The sequence below is a fragment of the Triticum dicoccoides genome, chromosome 5A (genome assembly GCF_002162155.2).
Source record: "Triticum dicoccoides isolate Atlit2015 ecotype Zavitan chromosome 5A, WEW_v2.0, whole genome shotgun sequence".
In the NCBI taxonomy this organism is placed as follows: Eukaryota; Viridiplantae; Streptophyta; class Magnoliopsida; order Poales; family Poaceae; genus Triticum; species Triticum dicoccoides.
In genome coordinates, this window is record NC_041388.1 from 179,322,019 (window position 1) to 179,341,555 (window position 19,537).

The window sequence follows — 19,537 nt, forward strand, 5'->3', positions numbered from 1 at the left end:
AATGATGAAGGGGGGAGAGCCCCATTTTTCTTCTATGGACAGTGGAATCCTCCCTCTCTCTCTCAGCCTCCTTCTCTCCCCTCAGCTTTCCAGAGCATCCAAGGCTCTGCCCAGCTTTTGCCCCCGCCCCCTGCAGTTGCCAGACACAAGTGGACGCGTGAGGACGTGGGAAAACCATGGATGCCGGCCAAAGTCGTGCTCTGGAGCGCCTGGCAGAGCACCCGACCGTTAATGCCGCGTCCCCGACCGCCTCGAGCCTCCCCCGCGTGCCAGTCGATGCCCCTCGACGTCCTCTCCACGCCAGCAGGCCGCCCACTTGCTCCCTGTAACACCCACGATGCGGCTATATCTCCCACGTGTCGGAGCACGACTTAGAGGCATAACCGCATTGTAGGCAATGTCGCAAGAGGGGTAACCTTTACACATCCCATGTACTGAATAAGAAAAGAGGTACATAGTTGGCTTACAATCGCCACTTCACATAATAGCATAAATATATCATTACAATCATCCAGATACAATCAAGGTCCGACTACGGAACCAAAATAAAGACAACCCCAAATGCATAATGTCCCCGATCGCCCCAACTGGGCTCCACTACTGATTGTCTCGAAAGGAAACGTAGTATCGTCCTGAGTCCTCATCGAACTCCCACTTGAGCTCAGTTGCATCTCCTGGAATGGTATCATCGGTCCCTGCATCTGGTTTTGGAAGTAATCTGTGAGTCACGGGGACTCAGCAATCTCACACCCTCGCGATCAAGACTATTTAAGCTTATAGGTAGGAAAAAGCTATGAGGTGGAGCTGCAGCAAGCACTAGCATATATTATGGCTAACATACGCAAATGAGAGCAAGAAGAGAAGGCAAGGCACGGTCGAGAAAGTATGATCAAGAAGTGATCCTAGAAATACTTACATTTCAAGCATAACCTGAGACCGTGTTCTCTTCCCGGACTCCGCCGAAAAGAGACCATCACGGCTACACACGTTGTTGATCCATTTTTATTAAGTTAAGTTTAAGGTTTTCTACAACTGGACATTAACAAATTCCCATCTGCCCATAACTGCAGGCACGGCTTTCGAAAGTTCAAATCCCTGCAGGGGTGTCCCAACTTAGCCCATCACAAGCTCTCGTGGTCAACGAAGGATATTCCTTCTCCCAGGACGGCCCAATCAGACTCGGAATCCCAGTTACAAGACATCTCGACAATGGTAAAACTAAACCAGCAAAGCCGCCCGAATGTGCCGACAAATCCTGATAGGAGCTGCACATATCTCGTTCTCAGGGCACACCGGATGGGCAAGACGTTGGGTTGGCATAGACCCTGGTTGCCCAGGGGGTGCCGGACATCGCCCAGTTTGGACCAACACTTAGAAAAGCACTGGCCCACGGGGGGTTAAAATAAAGATGACCTTTGAGCCCATGAAATCCAAGGGAAAAAGGCTAGGTGGCAAATGGTAAAACCAAGGTTGGGCCTTGCTGGAGGAGTTTTATTCAAGGCGAACTGTCAAGGGGTTCCCATTATAACCCAACCGCGTAAGGAACACAAAAATCAAGGAACATAACACCGATATGACGGAAACTAGGGCGGCAAGAGTGGAACAAAACACCAGGTATAAGGCCGAGCCTTCCACCCTTTACCAAGTATATAGATGCATTAAAGTAGACACGATATAATAGTGATATCCCAACAATAAACATATTCCAACAAGGAACAAACTCCAATCTTCACCTGCAACTAGCAACGCTATAAGAGGGGCTGAGCAAAGCGGTAACATAGCCAAAAAACGGTTTGTTAGGACAAGGTGGGTTAGAGGTTTGACATGGAAATATGGGAAGCATGATAAAGCATGTGGTAGGTATCGCGGCATAGGCATAGCAATAGAGCGAGCAGCTAGCAAGCAAAGATAGAAATGATTTCGAGGGTATGGTCATCTTGCCTGCAAAGTTCTCCGAGTTGACGTAAGCTTGATCCTCATAAGCATACTCAACGGGTTCCTCGATCACGTACTCGTCTCCCGGCTCTACCCAAAGCAAGAACACAAGCAAAGGGAAACACAATCAACCACGGTGCAATGCGCAAACAACATGATGCAAAACATGGCATGATATGCGGGATGTGATATGCAATGCATATGCACGCTTCGGAAAGGAAAGATTGAACCAGGCCTAAACTTGGAAAACCAAGAGTGCCACTAGAAATATGAGTTGATTTCGGTCGAAATAAATATAAAGATCACCGGAATCGGATGCACGGTTTCCAAATGGCAAGCAAAACAATAATCGCACAAAGCTGCGATCAACAGCATGATGCCATCTAAATGCATCAATAAAAATAAGCTACTGCAATCTAACATAACAACAAAGCACATGGCAGTGATCCACTCAAGATGCTTGACAAAAGATGAAAACTGAGCTACGGCTAATTCACACAATAGCAGGTTCAAACAAGCATGGCAAAAAGTGCAAAAGATATCAGGTTCTTAGACTTAGTGAAAATAGCATGTCGGGATTTAACATCAGGAAGCAAAGTTTAGAGCAAGATAACAACATGCTACAGGAACATATCATGGCAAAGCAAGGCATGGCATGAAACTACTCAAAGAATATAATAAAAGTCCCTTACTGACCATAAGCCAAAAGGGATCAGAAGATACAATGGCAACCATGTGAACATAGCAAGTTTCGTTAACAGATTCAGACTTAGCAGAAAAACTGGAACATGGCAAAAACAGAATTATGTAGGCATGTTTACAAGCTCGATGCACTCACCACAAGGAATTGCATGACAAACTAAGCATACACCCAGCAAGAATACATGATCAATAAGCTAACCATGGTAAGAACACTCTCATAGCATGCATGGATCAACTACAACAACCTCGGCAAAATTGCTTAACACATAAACAATCTGCCAGGAACATTTTATAGCAAAAGTAGAGCAAGATTTAGTCATGCTAGGGTACTCCATAATTGCAAACAAAGACATGGATGGATAGAGCATAACAATATCTCAAAATCATCCTTACTAAACATGCTTAAAAGGGGCATGGACCACTCTGTAGCAACATGAATATATGGCATAAAAATATCATCAGGGAAAAGACTTGGAAGAATTCTAAGTTCCTGAAATCAGCAACATCACGAGAGCTACTTTGCATGCTTGTGCTATTCACCACATTGATTACAAAAATACATGGCATATACCCCTGTAAAGATGGCATGGCATACAACAAAACACATGTAGGGCTCAAGTTCATACGAGGCACACATTAAACATGGCAAAAATGACAAATGTCCATAATCTGTTAAGAATCTGATAGTAACATTACATAGCACTCTTGCAACAGCATTTAGGGCATCAAGATGAACTCAAATGAACATGGTGACATGGAATGAAATGAAGTGCACATCCAGACGAACAATTTGATATGCTACACGCTCAAAACGGAGTTACGGGTGCAAAGATATGATGCGATGAAGTATGATAAAAATTTGAAGGACTTAGGGGAGAAATAACTTCGACCCTAGGGTTCATCTCAGATCTGGATCGGAACGCTTTCCGAGGTTTGTCGGGACTTCGCGGGCGACGAAGGTAGGACGGTGGCCGGAGCTAGAAGGAGGAGGCTGGAGCTGGATGGAGAAGGACAGGGGCGGTGCGGATCTGGTCGCCGGGGCGCGGTGCGGGCGAGGAGGCGCGACGGCGGGCGCCCAGTGGCGGCGAGCGGCGAAGGCAGGGCGGCGAGGCGGCGGCCGTGCGACGCGGCAAGCCGGCGGATTTGCTCGGGCGGCGCACGCGGCAGAACGGGCGCGGGCCCGCGGCGGGAGGAGACTGGCGACGGCGCGCGGCGACCGGGCCGCGGGGGCCAGCCTCGGGCCCGAGCGGGCCGGCGCGGTGGACGGTGGCGGGAGGCCACGTGGTGGCTCCTGGGTGGCTGGGCGCGGCGGTGCGGGCGTCTCCGGCGGGAGCGGACACGTCCGGTGGCGGAGGGGACGGTTTTTTAGGGTTTGGACTGCGAGATTTCGGAGGGGGCATATATTTATATGTAGAGGGAGCTAGGAGGCTCCAAATTGAGCACGGTTTTCGGCCACGCGATCGTGATCGAACGACTGAGATGATGGATGGGGTTTAGGTGGGTTTTGGGCCACTTTGGAGACGTTTTGGGCTGCAACACACACGAGGCCTTTTCGGTTCCTTGGTTAACCGTTGGAGTATCAAACGAAGTCCAATGGCACGAAACTTGACAGGTGGTCTACCGGTAGTAAACCAATGCCGCTTGGAAAGTCTCGGTCCAATCCAATAACGTTAAACACTCGCACACGAAAAGAGGCAAAAGGGGACACCGGAGGACATAGGAGCGCCGGAATGCAAAACGGACAACGGGGAAAATGCTCGGATGCATGAGACGAACACGTATGCAAATGCGATGCACATGATGACATGATATGAGATGCATGACAAAGACAAAAGCAACACGAAGGCAAAACCCAACAATGAGCAATATCATAACTTAGTGCCGAAAATGGCAAGAGTTGGAATACAAATATGGCAAGTTACATATGGGGCGTTACAACACTCCACCACTACGAAAGGATCTCGTCCCGAGATCAAGGACTGGAAAAACTCCGGATATTCGGAATGGAGGTGGTCCTCGCGTTCCCAGGTGGCTTTACGGTCGGAATGATGTGACCACTTCACTTTCAGGAATTTGATAGACTTGTTGCAAGTCTTGCGCTCAGTTTCTTCAATAGTAGCAATGGGATGCTCATGATAAGACAAGTCTTCTTGGAGATCAATGTCTTCCAAGTTGATGGAGTGGTCAGGAGTCTTGAAACACTTGCGAAGCTGAGACACATGAAACATGTCGTGCACATTTGCAAAGTTGGATGGAAGCTCAAGTTTATAGGCGAGATCGCCTCTTTTGCCAATGATCTTGAAAGGACCCACGTATCTAGGGGCAAGCTTCCCTTTGATACCGAAGCGACGCGTACCTTTCATTGGGGAGACGCGGAGGTAGACATGGTCTCCGATCTCGAAAGCCAAGTCGCGATGCTTGCTATCATAGTAACTCTTCTGGCGCGATTTGCACAGCTTTGAGATTTTCACGAATGACTTTGCACATTTCTTCAGCCTCTGTGATCAAGTCATTGCCAAGAAGTTGGCATTCACCAGTCTCTGAATAGTTAAGAGGAGTACGACACTTTCTGCCATGCCCGAACTCGCTTGGAAGCTGTTGTTGTAGCTGAACTCGGCATATGGAAGACACTCTTCCCACTTCATACTGAAAGAAATGACACATGCCCTGAGAATATCCTCAAGAATTTGATTGACTCGCTCGACTTGGCCACTAGTTTGAGGATGAAAGGCTGTGCTGAAGCGAATGTTGGTGCCCATGGCCTTCTGAAAAGAATCCCAGAACTTAGAAGTGAAGATGCTACCATGATCTGAAGATATCAACTGTGGAATGCCATGCAGAGAGACAATCCTGGACGTATATAGCTCTACCAACTGAGCTGCTGTGATAGACTCTTTGATAGGAAGAAAATGAGCCACTTCAGTGAGCTTGTCAATGACAACAAAGATAGCATCATTGCCACACTTGGACTTTGGAAATCAAGTCACGAAGTCCATCTCAATATGGTCAAACTTCCATTATGGAATGGCAAGAGGTTGGAGGAGACCAGCTGGTCGTTGGTGTTCTGCTTTCACTCTTCTGCAGACATCATATTCATGCACGAACTGAGCAATCTCGCGCTTCATTCGAGTCCACCAATACGACTGCTTGAGGTCATGGTACATCTTTGTACTTCCAGGGTGAATAGAAAGGAGTGAATTGTGAGCCTCGTTCATAATGACTTTACAAAGGTCACCCTTAGGAACAACAATGTGATCCTCGAAGAATAGAGTATCCTTGTCATCAAGGCGATACTTGGGCTGGCTCTTGGCAATCCCAATCTTCACCTTCTTCACCATAGCATCAAGAAGTTGAGCCTCACGGATCTGATCTTCCAAAGTAGGAGAGACTTGGAGGTTGGCAAGGAATCCTTGAGGAACAACTTGGAGATTAAGTTTGCGGAAAGCTTCACAAAGCTCCGGTTGGTAGGGCTTGAGATTCAAACTATTGCAGTAAGCCTTCCTGCTCAATGCGTCAGCAATGACATTGGCCTTGCTTGGAGTATATTCAATACTTGGGTTATACTCTTGAATCATTTCGACCCAACGAGTCTGCCTGAGGTTGAGGTTGGGCTAAGTGATGATGTACTTGAGGCTCTTATGATCAGTGAAGATGTCCACTTTCCTTCCCAACAAGAGATGTCTCCATGTTAAAAGAGCGTGGACAACTGCCGCCAACTCGAGGTCATGAGTGGGGTAGTTCTTTTCATTGGCTTCAACTGGCGAGAGGTATAGGCCACAACTTTCTTCTCTTGCATTAACACTGCACTGAGACCTTGAAGGGAACCATCACAGAAAACCTTGAATGGTTTGGATTCATCAGGAGGAGTCAGAACTGGAGCTGTGACTAACTTCTCTTTGAGGGTGTTGAAAGCTACGTCACATTCAGGCAACCAAACATACTTCACATGCTTCTGGAGAAGGTTGGAAAGAGGCTTCGCGATCTTTGAGAAATTCTCAACGAACCTTCGACAATAGCTTGCGAGCCCAAGGAAGCTACGGAGTTGCTTCACATTCTGAGGCGGTTCCCAATTCACAATTGTAGACACCTTCTCAGGATTCACAGCTATGCCCTTGGCGGAGATGATATGCCCAAGGTAGAGAACCTCATCGAGCCAAAACTCGCACTTTGAAAACTTCGCATAGAACTGATGTTCTGTGAGTTTATCTAACACCAACCTCAAATGTTTGGCATGATCCTCCTTGTTCTTGGAAAATACCAAAATTTCATCGCGATAGACCAAAACGAAGTCATTTGTGTAGGGGTTGAAGATGAAGTTCATCATGCGAGAGAATGTTGGAGGAGCGTTGACAAGGCCTAGAGACATGACAGTGTATTCATATGAACCATAGCTTGTTCTGAATGTTGTCTTGGGGATATCTTGTTCACGAATGCGAATCTGATGATAGCCCATACGGAGGTCAAGCTTGGAGAATACTTGAGCACCTTTGAGTTATTCGAAAAGCTCATTGATGTTGGGAAGTGGGTACTTGTTCTATATGGTCTACTTGTTCAATGGACGGTAGTCGACACAAAGTCGGTCCGTTCCATCCTTCTTGACGAAAAGAACACCACAACCCCATGGAGAAGAACTTGGTCAGATGAGACCCATATGCTCTGAATATCGAGTTGTTTCTTCAGCTCCTTCAAATCTTCTGGTCCAAGCTTGTAAGGACGTTTCCAAACAGGTTCCGTGCCAGGTTCAAGATCGATGATGAATTCAACTAGCCGGTGAGGAGGCATTCCTGGAAGCTCTTCTGGAAAGACGTCTTGATATTCACAAACGACTGGAATCTGACAGATGGCATCCAACTCGCCCTTCTCATTGAGAGAAATCAGTTGAATGGTATCATCATGAGCGGCAAAGACGATTACATCCTCAGACGAATGTGTCAATTAAATCTGCCTGGCAGCACAATTAAGTTGAGCCTTGTGCTTAGAAAGCCAGTCCATTCCGATAATTAGATCAATATCTGAGTTACCAAGGACCATTGGAGAAGACAGAAACTTATAGTCGCCCAACATGATAGAAACATCCGGAGCCATCATTTTGGTGTTCATGAACAAACCCGGAGAGGAAATCGCTATTGGCTTAGGCAAATCGACAGTATGCAAATTGTGCATGGATGCAAAAGGCTTCGATATGAATGACAAAGATGCACCAGTATCAAAAAGAACTCTTGTAGGAATATCATTAACAGGAAGGTTACCCATGATCACTTCTGAAGAGTCCTCTGCCTGAGCTGCGTTCATCATGTTGATCTTTGCAGATTTGGGATTATGCTTGACCACTGCATTGCTGGAAGATCTCACAGGAGGAGGAGGAAGACGCCTCTGGTTGAAGCATTTGTTTGCATAGTGACTGTCGGTGTCAAAACCGGCGATCTCGGGTAGGGGGTCCCGAACTGTGCGTCTAAGGCGGATGGTAACAGGAGGCAGAGGACACGATGTTTTACCCAGGTTTGGGCCCTCTTGATGGAGGGTAAACCCTACATCCTGCTTGATTAATATTGATGATATGGGTAGTACAAGAGTAGATCTACCACGAGATCAGAGAGGCTAAACCCTAGAAGCTAGCCTATGGTATGATTGTATGTTGTCCTACGGACTAAAACCCTCCGGTTTATATAGACACCGAAGAGGGCTAGGGTTACACAAGGTCGGTTACAAAGGAGGAGATACACATATCCGTATTGCCTAGCTTGCCTTCCACACCAAGTAGAGTCCCATCCGGACACGAGACGAAGTCTTCAATCTTGTATCTTGATAGTCTAACAGTCCGGCCAAAGGATATAGTCCGGCTGTCCGGAGACCCCCCTAATCCAGGACTCCCTAAGTAGCCCCTGAACCATGCTTTCAATGACGATGAGTCCAGCGCGCAGTATTGTCTTCGGCATTGCAAGGAGGGTTCCTCCTCCGAATACACCACAGAAGAATTTGAATACAAGGATAGTGTCCGAGCCTGCAAAATAAATTCCACATACCACCGTAGAGAGAATAATATTTCCACAAATCTAATCTGCTAACTTGTTTTGACAACATGACATTATGCCATGGCCCGGTGATTATTCGAACCATTTCCTTTAACTAGCCCCACACATAACGCGAGGCAGTTTTTTGACACGTCTCGTCAAAGCAGAGATCGTGTTCCCCTAATTATGGGATTCTCATCAATACGGTCGTGGGTAACCCAACCGTGTCTAGGACTCCTAGATTATAGGCAAGTCCCAAACGGCCACGGAGAGGACGCTTGACATTCTCCCTCTTTATAAAGGGACAAGGCTTTTACTTTTTCCCTCCCGTGCTCAATCGAATCCTTCCCCCGCCTCGAGTTCTAACAACCAAAGCCCAGGTCAGGTGCTCCGGATCTTCAATCATGTCCGGATCCAGCCTTCAAGGCCGATGGATGCCCTCCTCCGTTATGGAAGAGGATATCAAGAAGTTGAGGGAGGCCAGATACCTGACCGCCAAGGTTTCACATCGGCTGCTTGCCCGAGGGCACGTCGTCCCTACTCCTGAACCCAACGAAGACATCATGTTCATCTCCCACTTCCTCCGAGGTCTAGGCCTCACTCTGGATCCCTTCGTAAGGGGTTTGATGTTCTATTACGGGCTAGACTTCCAGGATCTAGCCCTGGACTCCTTTCTCCACATCTCGACATTTATTATCGTGTGTGAGGCCTTCCTCCGCATTACCCCTCACTTCGGCCTGTGGCTCAAGACTTTTGACGTGAAGCCGAAGACGGTCGAGGGGCAGCAAGTAGCGTGCGGAGGCGCATCAATAAGCAAGATTGCTGGAGCTCCATGGCCAAAAGGTTCCTTTCCAGAGGTGTCCAGATTATGGCAACGGGAGTGGTTTTACATCACAGCTCCGAGAAGCGCCAAGTGGGTGGCTGCCCCTGCTTTCCACTAGGGCCCCCCACCACAATTGATGTCATGGATCAGCAGGGGGCTGAGCTAGGGTCCAGCCAAGGACGTGCCTGTACTGCAGAGCCGCATTCAAGGTCTCTTTGAAGGATATTTCAGTCTGGTCATGGTGGTGCAAGTCATGCTGGTTCGACAAATCCAGCCATGCAAACAAGTATGTAATCCTCTAGCCGAACATGCTGTCTTTCATTTATCATGACGTCATTCTGAGAAATTGCTCTTTGACCAGGACTGGCTAACAAAGGCGAAGATGATTCGGTGTTTGGCCCCCCTTCCTGAGGGTTTGGAAAATCCGATACTGGAAAAGATGCTCGAGCTAGCACCTTGCCCGAAGCCCCCAAAGGAAGATAAAGGGGGAATAACAAGGGCGAGAGCGGGCCCCCATCGCTACCAATTCCAACCGAGGGAATGAGCGCATCCGTGAAGGAGGATAACCAAGGGGAAGAATCCAACCTTCTCTCACTTCGGGGAAGGAAGAGGACTACCTCTGAAGATCCGGAAACTAACGTTTCCAAACGGGAGAAGAAATCTCCACCAGAGGGTCCTGCCTTGGAGGGTGCTCTTGCCGCACAAAGTCCATGCGGGGATCAGCCCTCCAACGAGCTGTAAGTAATCAAAAAGTACTTTAACAGTGAAGATATACTACCTTACCTCTGAGGAAAATAACCGAAGCCTTTATCTTGCAGTTCGGACCTTAGCCCCTCTCAGCAGAGCTCGTCTTCGGGGGATCTTCTTCCGGAGATGATGGAGAGCGAAACGCCTCCCCCGAACTCCCCCACTCAAGAAGCGGGCGACCTTGAAGTGTCGTCACGGAGGACCTCTGTAGATCCGATGAGGCCACAAGATAATCCTATAGTCACCCGAAGTCCCCAGCGTCCGGCTCTCGAAGAGAGCAAACAAAAGAGGCCGGCACCATCTGGTATGCGGTCGGACGTACTGAGGGAGCTGTTGGAGCGAATGGCCATCTCAGAAGAACACCGTACGTTGATGAGTACGGTGATGGAAAGAATTTCGTCCGCCGAAAGCGGATTGCATGAAGCCTTTATGAGTCTACTGACGGGCTTTGAGGTACGTGCAATGTTATACTTTTTGATAGTACCGCACATTTTTAGTTGTGCCCCGTGTAGATAGTAGCCCCTGCGACTCTGGTTGTCGTCGAGAACGGCGGCGAACAGAGGATCGTAGTCCCAGGTAATAACCAAACCGCCTTTTTGTGCAGGTGGTGGAAGCTCCGGTGGCTAGCCGGACTAATGAGTTTGCCGAACTAAAGCGACAACTGGATGCGGCAGATGCCGACATTGAGCTTGTGAACAAGCGGCTTGACGAGGCACAGGGTAAGTAATGGTTTCTGGTGAATGTCACATAGTAAGAGCAGCACGATGCCAGTATCTTTAATATGTTGTGACTGTAGATGGAGCTGCCACCGTGGAGACCCTTCCGGCAGAACTTGCCCGAGCCAAAGAACAAGCAAGAAGTGGTAATGCGGCTGCTTTGAAGGCGGGCAAATAGTTAAGAGCCGAGAAGGCCGCGCATTGCGAAAGCAAAGAGAAGATGGCCAAGATGGCCGTAAAATTAAAAGACACTGCCGACCGTTGCCAGTTCCTTGAAGAAGAGAACCGAGTGAAGGCAGTGGACCTTGAAATGGCCACGGTGGCGACCAAAGACACCCGCTCTGCTATGAGGGCGAAGAAGGAGGAGCTGCGTGAAGCCAGGGATATTGCGGCTGGGAAGCCCTTTCTGCTGCAGAGGAAGTTCGGAGATCCGCGGTATGCCCCTTTGGATCGGCTGTGGAGTTCGGCAGACGCATATATGGACTTGGCAGCGAGCGCTGTCGATGCAGCCGAATACTTCTGAGATCAGACAGATCGTGAAGTGGACAAGTTGTTCTGGTCGCAATTTAACATTCCAGAGCATCCGCTTCCCTTGACTGATCAGCTAGCCGAATGGGCCGAACTTAATAGATTGTCCGGACTTGCCATGAGGTCCGTCGTAGATCATCTGTGGTCGGAGAAGCCGAAGCCGAATAGCTATTTCAGCTTAGTGCAGCAGTTCCTTGGTGCGGTGCTGCGCATCAATGCGATGAAGAGGTCGGCGTGCATAGAAGGCTCGCGGATGGCCCTTGCCCGTGTCAAAGCATAATGGGCGGAGATGGATGCTACCACTATTGCGGCGCAGGGTTCAACCATAGGCCGAGTGGCTGCAGAGCTCTATTTTGAAGAAGTTCTTGAGGGTGCTCGTTTGATAGAGGCCCAGTGCTCGAAGAATATTATGTTTGAGTGACATGTATTCCCATTGTAAACACAATGTTTTTATCAAATGTATTAAGGTTGTATTTATACTTTTGCCTGAAAGTAATATGATGCCTCATGTGCGGTCGTTTATGTATATATGTATATAACCTGAAAGATTGCAGTCATCGGCTTCAACCCCCACGCATATAATGTGGAGGTGCTCGCAGAAGATGCGTGTTCACACTTAACCCAGCGTCTTGGTCCTATTAAGGAGGTGATAGTGCAACGAACGAGGAAACCGGACTATAATGCTTTAACACTTTCACTTAGCCATAGGAGTTTGACGGTGGGGCTACTATATAGCCCCTGGTGGCTCCGCACTCTCCGGAACTCGGGGTGCGTATGTGCCTGGCCGAGAAACGGCCCTTCATTAAAGCGGAGGAATTCTAACATTCCGATAGGTCATCGATTGGTTGACCAGTCTCGCGCTATATCACGACAGTCAGTTTTCGGCTTTCTCTACTGAGGTGCTCGTCCGGATGAACCAGGGCACAATCGCATTAGTTCTCCTTGTGCTGCCTTAGCCGATAGACTGGAATGTAAGGCACCAAAACACAGGAGCCGGGCAAACCCAACATTTGACCAAAGACATGATTCGGAGTTGATGCATATAAGGCCAAACTCGCGACGCCGAACACTCCCTAAGGTATTCGGTCTTTATGGTATAAACCAGACCTAAATAGTGCCCTTTGTAAGAAGCCCCTTGTGTCCAGGTACGTGCATTATTCTGACGTGGCCACATGCCAAGACGTCAGCATCCTTCTCAATTGTACTGAGAATCCGAGGGATGTGTATCAACAAGAGACAGTAAAAAAGGTTTACGCAGGGTCTTAATCTAAAAAGAATCCTTGGAACGGGTCCCTGCTGCATGTCTGCGCCTGTGTCTCTGTTGTGTCGCATCCTGGACAGGTGTAGGACGATGGTTATCTGTAAAAGAGAGAAACTTAGGTGAAAAGTTGTCGTGCAAAAAGGTAGTTTTAAAGAAACCATGTATAATTCGAGATGAGTAAAAATTGCCACTTGTCTGCGCGCGTTGAGCCCCTTGTATTTGTAATAGGGGTGTGGCCATCAAACCTGTATGAATTACATGTAGCTGCGCCGGACTCGTCTAACCGTTTCCGTGGTCTTGACGACCTATCAAATGCTTTAGTTGGTGGGGCCATTTTTAGTGTGCGGCTGCCAAGGCAGTCGCACTTTCTTCAGCGCGCAAAGATCGCTCAATATTTCCATTCGATGTAATGATGCCACGTGGGCCGGGCATCTTGAGCGTGAGGGAAGCGCAATGCGGTATTGCATTAAAGCGAGCGAAAGCTTCGCGTCCAAGTAGTGCTTGATGGCCACTTTCGAACGGAGCGATGTGGAAGGTTAAATGTTCACTACGGAAGTTATCGGGGAAGCCGAATATAACCTCTAGTAGCAGGGAGCCCATGCAATGAGCCCCTGGGCCTCGCGTTACTCCTTTAAGGGTAGTATTGTTGTGGCAAATTTTCATTGGGTCTATCCCCATTTTGCAGATTGTGTCCTGATATATCAGGTTTAGACTGCTGCCACCGTCCATCAGGACTCATGTGAAGTGGTATCCATCAATTATTGGGTCTAATACCAATGCAACCCATCCTGCATGCCGGATACTTGCCGAGTAATCCCGAGGGTCGAAAGTGATCGGTTGAGACGACCAGTGGCAGGACTCCGTGGTGATAGGCCCTTGGGCATAGTTCTCTAGGAGTGCCGCTTTGTTTCTCCCCTTGATCACGTGTAACATGTTTACTGTTTTGACTTCTGGGGGAAATTTCTTTTGTTCCCTAGTGTCTTGCTTGAGAGGCTCATCCTCGTCTTCACTTGGTGTATCCTCCCCCTTGTGTACAGTATTGAGCTTGCCGGACTACTTGAAGACTCAACATTCTCTGTGGGTATGATTAGCGGGTTTACCAGGGGTGCTATGGATCTGACATATTTGGTCCAGAATTTTATTTAGGCTGGACAGTTCATCTCTGGCGCCTTTAGAGGGAGGCTCTTGCTGACCTGGCCGAGAGCTTCTGAATCCGGCGTTTACTGCCGTGCTCTTCGGGCTGTCTTCTTTATTCCGGCGCTTATTATTGTTGCTGCGCCGTGATTTCTCGTTTCCATCTCTAACTTCGGATGTACTGGGGTCGTTGGTGCTGCATCTGGCTAGCCAGCTATCCTCACCCGCGCAAAAGCGGGTCATGAGGCTTGTTAATGCTGCCATTGTTCTTGGCTTTTCTTGGCCGAGGTGTCGGGCAAGCCATTCGTCGCGGACGCTATGCTTAAAAGCTGTCAAGGCTTCGGCGTCCAGATAGTCGACTATTTGGTTCTTTTTAGTAAGAAACCTGTTCCAAAGCTTTCGGGCTGACTCTCCGGGCTGTTGAGTTATATGACTCAAATCGTCCGAGTCCGGAGGTCGGACATAAGTCCCTTGAAAATTTGCCCGAAAAGCATCTTCGAGCTCTTCCCAGCTTCCAATGGAGTTTTCGGGGAGGCTTTTAAGCCAGTGTCGAGCTGGCCCTTTGAGTTTGAGGGGTAAATACTTAATGGCGTGGAGATCATCTCCTCGAGCCATATGGATGTGGAGGATATAGTCCTCAATCCAGACCCCAGGGTCTATTGTTCCGTCGCATGCCTCTATGTTTACGGGTTTGAATCCCTCTGGAAATTCATGGTCTACCACCTCATCGGTGAAACATAGGGGGTGTGCGGCACCCCTGTATCTGGGTGTACCGTGGTGTTCGGATGTTTGGTGTGTTGCATCGTATGCTGGAGCGCGCTGGTGTGGTCCATAGATGGATCTGGTTGCTCCGTTCTTTTGATGCGAGCCCTCTCGTGGATCGCGTATTGGCTTATGTGCGGCATTGCTTGCCGCTCTATGTTGGCCGTGAGGTCGTCTATCCGGCCAGGTGGCCGTTTTAATTTTTGGTTGCAGGGGATCTAAGGCCTCCTCATCGAATTCAGGTAGCAACTTCCGCTTTGGGTAGCTCTTGGTAGGGCGATTACCGCCATACTTCGCTGCTGTGTTGAGTACTTTACTCCATCTGATTTGGAGTGTGTCTTGCGCAGCCTTGAGCCTTTGCTTCTGCTTTTTTAGACTCGTCGTGGTGGCAACAAGCCTTTGATGGGCATTCTGTTGCTCCGGGTGTCTGTCCGGTGTTATGTCATCCGGGCTATTATCTTTGACAAAATCGGGTTGTTCGGTTTGATTTTCCGTGTTGTCGTGGTCCGGCAATGGTTCACCATGCTCTAACGCTGGATCGTTATTTCTGCCGAGGCGAGATTTGGGGCAGCGCTTACGTCGCCGCTTTGACTGCTTCTTGAGGGGACAACCCTTTGTTGTGTCCTTCCATTCCTCGTCGTCGTCTTCTTTTGGTGTGTCCATCATGTATACATCATGTGATGAAGTGGGCTCCAGTGCCCTGTGGGCAGTGGTTCCTCTTCGTCTCCCGCATCGTCGTCCATACCGTCGATGTCTTCGGAGTCGAACTCGAGCATGTCGGTTACTTCATCGACAGTGGCTACTAAGTGGGTGGTGGGTGGGCTGCGAATTTCTTCGTCGTCCGCATCCCAATCTTGCCGGACATAGTTCGGCCAAGAACCTCCTGACAAGGAGAGAGACCTTAATGAGTTCAGTATGTCGCCAAAGGGCGAGTGCTGAAAAATATCCACGGAGGTAAACTCCATGATCGGCGCCCAAACAGATTCGCTAGGAATGGGCATAGGCGGTTCGGAGTCCGTGGCCGGAGAAGGATACAGCAATTTGACAACACGGCTCTCGTGCAGGGTAAGGTCGATGTTCGGCTCGATCACCGATGAGAATAAGGCTTTCGTGGCGGGGTCCATCCACCCATCCATGGACTGCGCAACTGGCTCCGAATCGAGGGTCGGAGCGACTGCCGGTGTGATCTCCTGAACACTGTCCGATGGTAGAGCTAAATCACACTCATCGCGATCGCGTGACGCATAAGGTAGAGGCTCGAATCCGTCAAAGATTAAGTCTCCGCGGACATCAGCCATGTAGTTTAAGCTTCCAAACCTGACCTGGTGGCTAGGGGCGTAACTTTCGATCTGCTCCAGATGGCCAAGCGAGTTGGCCCGCAGTGCGAAGCCGCCGAACCAAAGATCTGTCCGGGGAGAAAAGTCTCACCCTGGACTGCATCGCTATCGATGATAGTAGGAGCCATCAAGCCTAACGGCGACGACACAGAGGAACTCTCAATGAAAGCACCAATGTCGGTGTCAAAACCGACGGATCTTGGGTAGGGGGTCCCGAACTGTGCGTCTAAGGCGGATGGTAACAGGAGGCAGAGGACACGATGTTTTACCCAGGTTCGGGCCCTCTTGATGGAGGTAAAACCCTACGTCCTGCTTGATTAATATTGATGATATGGGTAGTACAAGAGTAGATCTACCACGAGATCAGAGAGGCTAAACCCTAGAAGCTAGCCTATGGTATGATTGTATGTTGTCCTATGGACTAAAACCCTCCGGTTTATATAGAAACCGGAGAGGGCTAGGGTTACACAAGGTCGGTTACAAAGGAGGAGATACGCATATCCGTATTTCCTAGCTTGGCTTCCACGCCAAGTAGAGTCCCATCCGGACACGAGACAAAGTCTTCAATCTTGTATCTTGATAGTCTAATAGTCCGACCAAAGGATGTAGTCCGGCAGTCCGGAGACCCCCCTAATCCAGGACTCCCTCAGTGACCCTTCTGCCAACACTTGTTGCACGTGACCTCTGAGAGCGGACGGTGATACGGAGCACTTGATCTTGGAGCTTGAGACGAAGTCTTGTTCTGAAAGCCTGGGTTGGGTGGGTGGGAAGATACATTGCCACTTTTGCTCTTCTGCTGATAAGGCTGACGGAACGGAGGAGAAGGCAACCAGAACTTTTGCTGCTTAGTTGCCACTTGATTTTAAGTAGAAGAAGGAGTTGCATCCCTAACTTGCTTCTTGGAAGCATCGCACTTGAGCTGAGAAGTCTCTTGCTTTAGTGCCATATTGTAGAACTCATCGTACTTCTTCGGCTCAAAAAGCACAAGAGCTAGTTGGAGATCTTCTCTGAGGCCACCTCTGAACTGATAAATCATGCTCTTCTCATCAGGGACGTCTTGCTTAGCAAAACAAGCGAGCTTCTGGAACATGATGTTGTACTGGTAAACAGACAAGCTGCCTTGCTTCAGATTGGGGAACTCCTCACGCTTGCTCTCAACAACACTCTGAGGAATGTGGTGAGCTTTGAAGTCTTGGCGGAATTTATCCCAGGTAATCACACGACCTCCTCTGGACTCTTTGTATTGCGGATACCACTCAGCAGCTTGGTCTTTGAGTTGGAACGAAGTAAACTTGACGAAGTCCTCAGGCCTGACATTGCTGCACTCGAAATGTTTGCAGATATCCACGAGCCAATCATCAGCGTCTGTGGCCTCGATACAGTTACTGAATGTCTTTGGCTGGTTTGCGAGGAACTGGTTGAGTGTGGAAAACTAATTTTGATTGTTGCCATGGCCTTGATTTCCTTGGTTGCGCTCTTGCAATAGTTGCATAAGCATCTGCGTGTTGGCGTTGGTAGCGGCCATCACAGCTTGCCATGCCTCCGGAGGTGGAGCTGGTGGCGGCGGATCCGGATTCAGACGCGTTGGAGGAGCCATCTTGAAGAGAGTGACATCTGTTAGCATCTTGACAGACATATATTCAAGCTGAATCAAATGGATCGAAATTGCAACATATAGTCTTAACATTCGAACAAGAATGAACGAATGAATTCCAGATTAAAAGGTCACACTTCCATAAATTGAGAAGCCACTTAGATAGAGGTAGATGAATAAAACAACAAGGTACGGACATGAACAAATACTTGGTAAGGATTACCCAATCACAAACCAAATATCTGCGGAAGAAATACTAGAGCTACATGAATTCCCACCTATGAAACTCCCACAATTTTCCGGTTATGCAATCAGGTGTTGGGGATACAGGGGAAGCATAATATCTCACCCAAAACTAGCAAATCCTACATCCAGCTGTATCCATACTTCAACACATAATCAAGAAACCTTCGGAAATCATTTACCTCAACCTTCGAAAAGCATCCGTTATATGAGTTATGGCAATACTCCCTAACTCCCACCCCAGTACTAGGTGGCGTCGAGGTTATCTCACCAACAACTGCATAAAAGAGATTTTCGATGTCGAAACTCGGGTATTCCAGAACTGCAACGATAAAATTGTGAGGACAACACCTCGGAGCTCAACTGCCCGGGACACTGCCACAACCCCTATATGTCAGGAGGCACCAAGAACAATGTTCTCGTCACAAAACCATCGGAACGATTCCAAGATACCCGCATGATCCTAATTTTTTTTAGTGAAATTTGAGAAGAGAAGAGTCAAAACTCTACGCCAGGATGCCTCACCAGAGAGACGAAGGGACTGAGAAGTAAAAAGAATCCTACTCTCCAATATATAATCCTAAAAGACTCAAAATATTTTTCTAGACTCAACAACGCCAGCGATTCGATCAAGCAGGGGGGTCCTAAGTCGGGGATGGCTCTGATTACCAACTTGTAACACCCATGATGCGGCTATATCTCCCACGTGTCGGAGCACGACTTAGAGGCATAACCGCATTGTAGGCAATGTCGCAAGAGGGGTAATCTTTACACATCCCATGTACTGAATAAGAAAATAGGTACATAGTTGTCTTACAATCGCCACTTCACACAATAGCATAAATATATCATTACAATCATCCAGATACAATCAAGGTCCGACTACGGAACCAAAATAAAGACAACCCAAATGCATAATGTCCCCGATCGCCCCAACTGGGCTCCACTACTGATCTTCTGGAAAGGAAATGTAGTATCGTCCTGAGTCCTCATCGAACTCCCACTTGAGCTTAGTCACATCTCCTGGAATGGTATCATCAGTCCCTGCATCTAGTTTTGGAAGTAATCTGTGAGTCACGGGGACTCAGCAATCTCACACCCTCGCGATCAAGACTTTTTAAGCTTCTAGGTAGGAAAAAGTTATGAGGTGGAGTTGCAGCAAGCACTAGCATATATGGTGGCTAACATACGCAAATGAGAGCGAGAAGAGAAGGCAAGGCATGGTCGAGAAACTATGATCAAGAAGTGATCCTAGAAATACTTACGTTTCAAGCATAACCCGAGACCATGTTCTCTTCCCGGACTCCGCCGAAAAGAGACCATCACGGCTATACACGCTGTTGATCCATTTTTATTAAGTTAAGTTTCAGGTTTTCTAAACCGGACATTAACAAATTCCCATCTACCCATAACTGCGGGAACGACTTTCAAAAGTTCAAATCCCTACAGGGGTGTCGCAACTTAGCCCATCACAAGCTCTCACGCTCAACAAAGGATATTCCTTCTCCTAGGACGGCCCGATCAGACTCGGAATCCCAGTTACAAGACATCTCGACAATGGTAAATCTAAACCAGCAAAGCTGCCCGAATGTGCTGAAAAATCCCGATAGGAGCTGCACATATCTCGTTCTCAGGGAACACCGGATGGGCAAGATGTCGGGTTGGCATAGACCCTGGTTGCCCAGGGGGCGCCGGACATCGCCCAGTTTGGACCAACACTTAGAAAAGCACTGGCCCGGGGGGG